This window comes from Falco peregrinus, chromosome 3 (genome assembly GCF_023634155.1).
Source record: "Falco peregrinus isolate bFalPer1 chromosome 3, bFalPer1.pri, whole genome shotgun sequence".
Lineage (NCBI taxonomy): Eukaryota > Metazoa > Chordata > Aves > Falconiformes > Falconidae > Falco > Falco peregrinus.
Genome location: NC_073723.1, coordinates 44456301 through 44464088, shown reverse-complemented (window position 1 = coordinate 44464088; position 7788 = coordinate 44456301). Strand labels below are relative to the sequence as shown.

The window sequence follows — 7788 nt, the reverse complement described above, 5'->3', positions numbered from 1 at the left end:
AGAGCCATTTATAACCAGTCCTGCTACTAAAAAGTATTTCAGTTCAAGAAAAAATAACTAAGCAAAAATAAAAAGCTAGTGGCATGAAGGGAAACTGGAATGATCTCAGTAGTCCTGAAGCTTGATTCAGGTTGCATTTAACCCCCACACAGCTATACCCTTTGTCCGTAGGGACTTTCTCAGCTTACAAGCTTAAACACTCTCTCTCTCAGCCTTGTTAGAGCAGAAACCTGCTCCTATGCCCATGTCCAGCAAGAGTGGAAATGAAAGTACCCAGACTCAAACCACTGCTCTCCCCATCTCAGCAAGGCCTTGGTTTTCTGCACACAGAAAACAAATGCCTCTTTCTCATCATATTTTAAAGGCTTCCTGTTTTTATGGAGCAACTGACTCTTTAGTTAAGACTTCACATGGGCACGTTATCTGTTTATTTATTCATGTGTTTGTTCTCTCCAGAACTTTCCTTACTTGTACAATATTTTGTTTGCTCAAATGACCACAACTTCCCTTATCACAGAGCTTTACTCTAGACTTTGAAACCCAGATCCTGCCTCACGCCACAATTGCTATCATTAGTCATTTATGCCTGGAACAAGGCTCTGTCTGACAATGTGGAAGAGAGACAGCTTGGGCCTAAAACACCAGTGGGTCTGGAGCAAAAAGAACACAGGTATTGGGGTTTATGTACAGATGGGCAGGGGGACAGGACAAAATTGTGGAGGAGGAGGAGGAGGAGGATGCAGCTGGGAAGCCCACTGCTGGGTGAATCAGTATGGCCTCAGCACATCTCAAGGGCTTTCCCAGCCCTCTGCATCATTGGGTCATTTCTTGCAGAGACTGGGTCCATGCTGGCCCCCTGCCATCCAGAGCTGCTGCTCAATCTGTTTGCTCAACATAAAATGGCAGCAAACTCTGACCTCGGGGCAGGAGGGGGCCGGGTCTGGAAGGCGGCACTTCGGTTTCACCTCCATCTCACCAGAGCAAAACCAGGGATCTGCACCTTCCCAGCTGTGATTGCCTAACGGACATCACAGACTGTCAGCTGTTTCTTTGACAGTATTTACCTTAAAAAGTTTTGTTCCTAAAGGCTTGTCAATTTATAGCTATAATCAAATGAGAGCTCAGTGGAGCTGACTGGTTCCACAGCACTCAAGTTTTTCTCAGTCTGTGCATCTGTACCATAGAATAAAAGCCTGGAAATTATGTTTTCTTGGATATCTCAGCCAAATTTATGACTAGTCCTCTTTTCTTGCCCATTTCTTGCTGTCTTTCCTAGTCCCCTTCTCACTCATCTTTGGGGCAATTTGTGCCTGCTGTGAGGCAACCCTCACCTGTCTGTGGAGACAGCTGAGCTACCAGTTGTCCTGGTTTCAGCTGGGATAGTTATTTTTCTTCTTAGTAGCTGGTACAGTGCTGCATTTTGGATTTGGTATAAGAATAATGTTGATAACACACTTATGTTTTAGTGGTTGCTAAGTAGTGCTTAGTCAAGGATGGCTGGACTTGATGATCTCAAAGGTCTTTTCCAACCTAAATGAATCTATAATTCTAGGATTCTAAGTTTCCCATGCTGTGCCAGCGAGGAGGTCCATAAGAAGCCATGAGGAAGTATAGCCAGGACAACTGACCCGAACTAGCCAAAGGGATATTCCATACCACAGAACGTCATGCTCAGTATATAAACTGGGGGGAGCTGGCTGGGAGCCTCTAGTCATGGCTCAGGGACTGGCTGGGCATCAGTCTGCAGGTGGTGAGCAACTGTATTGTGCATCACTTGTTTTTCTTGGGTTTTATTCCTCCGTGCCCCCCCCCCCCCCAGTTGTTGTTGTTGTTATTATTATTCTTGCTATTATTTTATTTTACTCTATTTCAGTTATTAAATTGTTCATATCTCAGCACGTAAGTTTTACCTTTTTCTGATTCTCTTCCCATCCCATTGAAGAGGAGAGGGGAGTGACTGACCAGCTTCGTGGTACTGAGTTGCTGACTGTGGCTAAACAGCAACAGAATGATGTGTTTGCGAAACAGAGTAATAAGTTATTAATTGGTTTAGAGGGTAACTTTTGCAATCAGTACTCCTAAAGTCATAAGGGAGTAAAACAAAACAATTCCAACTAAAATTGTTTATTCAGAAAATGCCTTTAAAAAGAAACAAAGAATACTGCTTGTTCAAACTGTTCCTATTACGAGAAAGGAAGACCTCAAAGGAAATTTTCCCTAGCAGGGGAGTTTCTTTGTAACAGTCACCAAATAAAATCTAGTAAGCCCATTAAATTAAATACTTTTTCTGCTTTCTCCACTGATTTTTAGAAACAAGAACAAGAAAGGGGTGACAAGCCCCTGAGAAAGAAAGGGAAAAAAGCAAAGTTGTAAGAAGGTAAAAAGCAGAGAGAAGCCCTATGAACAGGTAAATAGAATAAAGGACAATAAGTGTTTGAATGAAGGTTAGCACAAGGGAGTCCTGAGGCTGACGTAGGCTCCTGGGTTCTGCCATACTATGAATATTAAACAACAGCTTAGCTTTTCCTCTGTCTTGAAATAAACGGCTCCTCTCAGAGTTTTTGCCCATGCAGATGCTAAGACAGGGCCCCTGATCGCACTTAGAGTCCAGAGAAGGCACACATCAAAATAAGCAGCACTCCCTTTTTTTCCCCCACCATTTGTAGTGGAGTGTTACCCTCCCAGGAATCAGTGACTTCTGACCAGATTGCCTTCAGAAAGGGGCACAGGTATTTCCACAAAGGTCCTTCAGCCAGGCCGAATAGGACACCTCTTTCCAGAGCAGCAAGACCTCTGTGACCAGGGAACATTTCACCTCTGCTCTTTGGAGGTGCAAGAATTCACCTACACTTTCTAACAACATCTCACTGCTGAACTTAGCTAGAAAATTATGTTCATATATGACTACTCACAGAGAAAATATACTGTCTGGCTGAATGGCAGGAGCTCATAATATCTGATAACCTCGGTGTTTCACAGGGGATGTGATTCCTGCAGCTCCCAAGTGTGTGGGAGGAACTTGGTAGGGCTGGGGAGACTGAGAAGCAGTTGTGCTTGAGCTCAAAAGCGTGCCTTCCCCTGAGGACAAATAGAAATAGTAGAAATAATAATACAATAGAAAGAGTAGAAATACATAATAATACAACATTAACAATTTTTCTTTTACCAGTGTCATGTGGAGCAGTCTACTGCTGCCAGCAGCACAGGTGTACTGCAGAGTGGGGACTGGAGCCCATGCTCGGTGCATTTGGGACAATTGAGCTTTTCTTCTATTTCCTGGTTTGAATTTCAGCTGCAAGCAATGAACAGTCTCAAGTGAAAGGCAAGCACAGGGACATCAGTATCTGTGTGTCAAGCACAGATTTACCACTAGGCAGACAAGCAGGTTTTAATGTCAGACAATGCCTGACTGAAGTCTTTCTTTCTCCTGCAAGAGCTGTATGAAAGAGACAAGTCCATTGCTTGAGGACTTGTTTTCTGAGTCTGGATTTTTCTGATGGCAGTAAGCCAAGACTTCAGGTTTTAGAGGACTGATTTTGCATAGTCTTTTGAGATGAAGTCATACTCAACATAACCAGTTTGCAAGGTTTTGATAGCATATGTAGGAAGGGTATTTCCTTTCTGTCACACACTGTGTTCATGGATGTTGTTTTCTTAAACTTTGTTCTATCACTTGCTGAAATTGCAAAATTCAGGGGATTTAAGGAAAGAAAATCATAGCGTGTCCTTGTTAACAAAGATCATCCAATAATCAGTTTGATGGCTAAAGCTCAGCGTGGGAGCAAACCAGGGATCTTTGGCCCCTCTTACACATTTGTTACCTTTGTCTGCATTAAAGAAGACAACTATGAGAATCTGGAGTAACTCCAAACATTTGCCAGCTGGTTTTGAATGTTCTCAGCTGTGTGTGCTGGTGGATAATCTTAGACTTATTTTGTGCTGTTTGTTGCTGCCAGATAGTGTTACTGTTTAATGACAGTGTTAGAGGCAGCAAAAGTAGGTCCAGCTTCTGAGCTAGAAATAAGCCTGTATAGCTGTGGCTGAAAGTTAATTCAGTTTGAAAAGAAAAAAAATAATCCTCCAGTGTATTCATTTGGCTGCTTCTCCTAATACTTGTGGGAAAATAAACAATTTTCAAACCTTAGTTTTGATTTTCTTTCCTTCCATTATTAAGGCCAGTACTTTTCTCTGATGTGAAAAAACCCAAAAGTACAGACTAAAAGCCCTTGCAGAATTTCTGTCAGGTCAGTCTGATCACCAGGAGAAGTTATCTTGGTTGCTTCCCTTAACATTGCAACAAGTTTTGATGATTTTCCATCCAGGCTCATGGAATTTTTCTGATCTACTCCTAGATCCAAATAGAAGATTCATAGGTAGTCAAATACTCCTGTTTTCTGAACACTTACCCAGCAGTTCAGCAACCCACTATTATTCTCTCTTAAAAATAAGAAGTTGCATCTTGACCCCTAATGTCACAGTCAGCTTCTTCCCAGCACAAGGTCTAATTAAAGACACAAGTCATCTGATGGAAATTTTACCAAGCTCTGTGAAAAATATGCATCAGAATTTACTTAGAAAAGGCAATGTTTTTATTCAGTGAATTAATTCAAAACAGCTGAAACTCTTAGTTAAAAATACTATGGGTCTGTTCAATAACATATACTTCGTTTTTTTATCAACTTTTATCTTAAAAATATCTCCCAGTTTTGGGGGTTTTTTTCCTCCTTCAAATTCTTCTCACACTTTCAGATATCACTTTCATTTGCCTTATAGAAAAGTTCCACTCTCTTATTTTAAATATGGAAAGTAATCAGTAACTCGGACACTATTCACCTGTTCACATCTCTTCAATCAGTCTGATCTGTGGAGCATTTACACCACTAAAACCTGTAGTTAGCTGCAAATAACTATCACACATTTCTAGAAATGTCTAAAAAATCAGCTATGTTTTTGCTGTCCAAGTCTAGAATTGATAGCCTGGCGAGAGCCCAGTTCTTGTAGACTCTGTCCTTCTACACTTAGAGCTTGTGGACATCTCTCTACAGCTAGATTCCACTAGAAGATAAAAACATGTCACAAGCAAAAGCTCTTCCCAGCAAAGATCTATTTTGACCCAAATCTCAGCTGGTTTTGGATTGTTGGAATGCTTCATTTTGCTCCCTGGAAACAAACAAACAAACTTAAGTACATACTGACTTCAAATGATTACAAACGTGTGATAAATTAGAAAAAAAAAAAAGGTTCTACCATGTGCTTCCCCAAAATATTCACAGAATTTTGAATCTCACAGGTACTATTCCCACTGCATCGAGATCCTGTGGATCTGTTGGGTTTGGACTGGGCCTGCTGTTTGGAGGAACGATGTAGGCAGAGCTGGTTTGGGCTCAGCCAGGCCCTGCCTAGCCCCCTGCCTAGCCTGTGGCATGCAGGTGGTTTCCAGGAGCAAGCTGGCTCTGTCTGGGTGAAATTCAGGGGGTTTATCTTCTCTGCCTCACCATCCCAGAGCCTGTTTTCTTCCACAGAAAGGCTACCTGTGTGCAGAGGCCGTGTGCTTCCAAGCTCCTCCCTGCTCAGAGGACTAGAACCCTGGTGTGGGCATACACCTACGTCTCAGTTTACATGCAGCCTAAGCAGGGTTTCGAAGGTCTGCAATAACTCTCATGGTAAGTAATTGAGACAGTTTTTGAGAAGGTCTAGAAGCACCCTTACAACTGTCATTTCACTCTTACCTCCGCGACGCTTCCCATGGAACAGCCAAGCACCACCATGAAGCAGCACAGTGTTTTACAAGAAGGAGATAGGCTCAGAAGGACTTGAAATTATAATTCTGTGCTGTCCTCATCTACCTGACACAGGCTTAAGAAATGAATAGTAGACTTGTTCAAACAGAGCAGGAAAATGATTCAGTACTGTGCTGTTTCAGCCCACTGCGTAGACACCGTGAAAGCTCCTGTGTGCATCTGGTGCTCCAGAGATGTGCAGCTGGTGCAGGGGGTAGGATGAGCAGCAAACAGCTGCTCTCTGAGGTACGTTCCCCTCGGGACTGAGCATATCTCTAGTCAGAAATATGTCAGGGAGTTAGTGCTAGCTCAACCAGAAGTTCCACCCAGCTGAAACAGCCAGCAGGGACTGCCAGGGGAGTCACACCACAGAGGGACGGAGAAGACAACGAGCAGTGCAGGATGCCTCTGTGTGAGTGCAGCCTTGCATTGCAGACCCTCAGAGCATAGCCCATGTAGACAACAGGGGCCAGCCCCCACCTGCCCCCCAGGCATTCCTCATTGCCCTGCTGCTAGTCCTTGGCACAAGGGAGCTTCGTGCCTGGCAGCTCAGACCGTTCAGCACAACCCTCTCCTTTAAAATGGTGGTCTCACTTGCTAAGAAAAAGCCCATGCATCCACAGGGAGACTTGGAGTCCACACCAGAGGTCCTGACCTACCAAGAGGCCTAGGGGGAATTTAGGGACCCACTAAATGGAGGATATGTGATGAACCTGAGCCCCCACGTGCCAGCTTTGACTCCACCCCAGAAGCAGGGGAGAAGGGAATTGCCACCTTCTCCAGGTCCTGTCATTTAATAAACTTGTGCCCTACCTGACTGCTTGAAAGGAGACCACATCCTTGTTTTCATGAGAGATTGCTGTGACCTGATACTTAGGATTATTCCTGTCAGTGATATTCCCTTACTTGTCTGGGCTTCAAATGTTGTGCCATGCCCCTGCTGGCTTCTGGCAGCTCCTTACTTCTAGTAGTATCCCTTTTGAACTCCACTCCAAGACATTTAACTCATCCCGCTTACTGCATTTGGAACCCAGTGGCTTCCCAGTCTGAAGGCCTCTATCATTTTTAGCTGCAATACTACGCTCGGCCTGTAGGCCAGAAGTATAAACCTGACATAAACTGGCAGTTTATCCTTCCCCTTCCTTAAATGGGAACTTCTTTTACCTCCTTCCTGAAGGAAGCTGGATCTCCCATGGAATAAATGCACCCTTGGGCAAGTTTAGTTTCCCTTTTAGATGGGCTTAGGCTACTGTAACAAAAGGATCTTTCTAAAGGTGTCATGGCTTAGCAGTAGAAAGAGTCCTTGTGAGAAGAAAAATGAAAATCCATGCCTAGCTTTGCTGTAGCATGTAGTTTTCAGTCACTAACTTGCAGAATTACAGTAAGGCTCCCACATCCTGGTTCTCAGTAGAAGCAGACTGCCTGGTCCCACACATAGCATGGACTTACTTCCCACCTTTTTCTTGCTGGACTCTAGTAAGTATGACTATTTAGTGTTGTCCATTTTGCAGAGATATAAAAGACTAAGAAGACACAGTGCATATTCTCCTTGTTCCTCAATGTGTCTCCCAGGTCCTCCTTGTTTTTAAATTGCTTCACCCACATCCATTGATATATAGGCAAACATATGTCAAGATAAATCTTTCACCTTGTCCTCCACTGACACATTACAAAGATAACAGCTGCCACTAGATTTTGATTAACCTTTTTAGAAGATCTTTTGCTAACCTGCCCCCAACCCAAATCTCTTACTGCTGAGTGTAATTTGTTCCACATCCAGACAGCAAAAAAATCTATGTTCTGGTGAAATGTGCCCTACATAAATTAAGAACTAAGAATTTTCATGTTGGTTTTAAGAACTAGACGTAAAAAAAGAAAAAAAAAAAAAAAAGAAAGATGCTGAGGCATCTGAAAGTGCAAAGAGATCCCCCACCTGCATCACTGTCCTTTGAAACCTGACCCCTGAATCTCTTAGGTGCATCTAGAAAGTGTTTTATCCCATGTCTGA

General features: G+C 43.2%; 1 long non-coding RNA gene across 1 annotated transcript; it reads left to right on the top strand.

The window, feature by feature from the left end:
• The first annotated feature begins 566 nt into the window (after positions 1–566).
• On the top strand, positions 567–4144 carry LOC129784208 (uncharacterized). Its single transcript, XR_008746658.1, has 2 exons — positions 567–2407; positions 3170–4144. It is a non-coding gene; the product is annotated as an uncharacterized LOC129784208 (long non-coding RNA).
• Positions 4145–7788: the final 3644 nt, after the last annotated feature.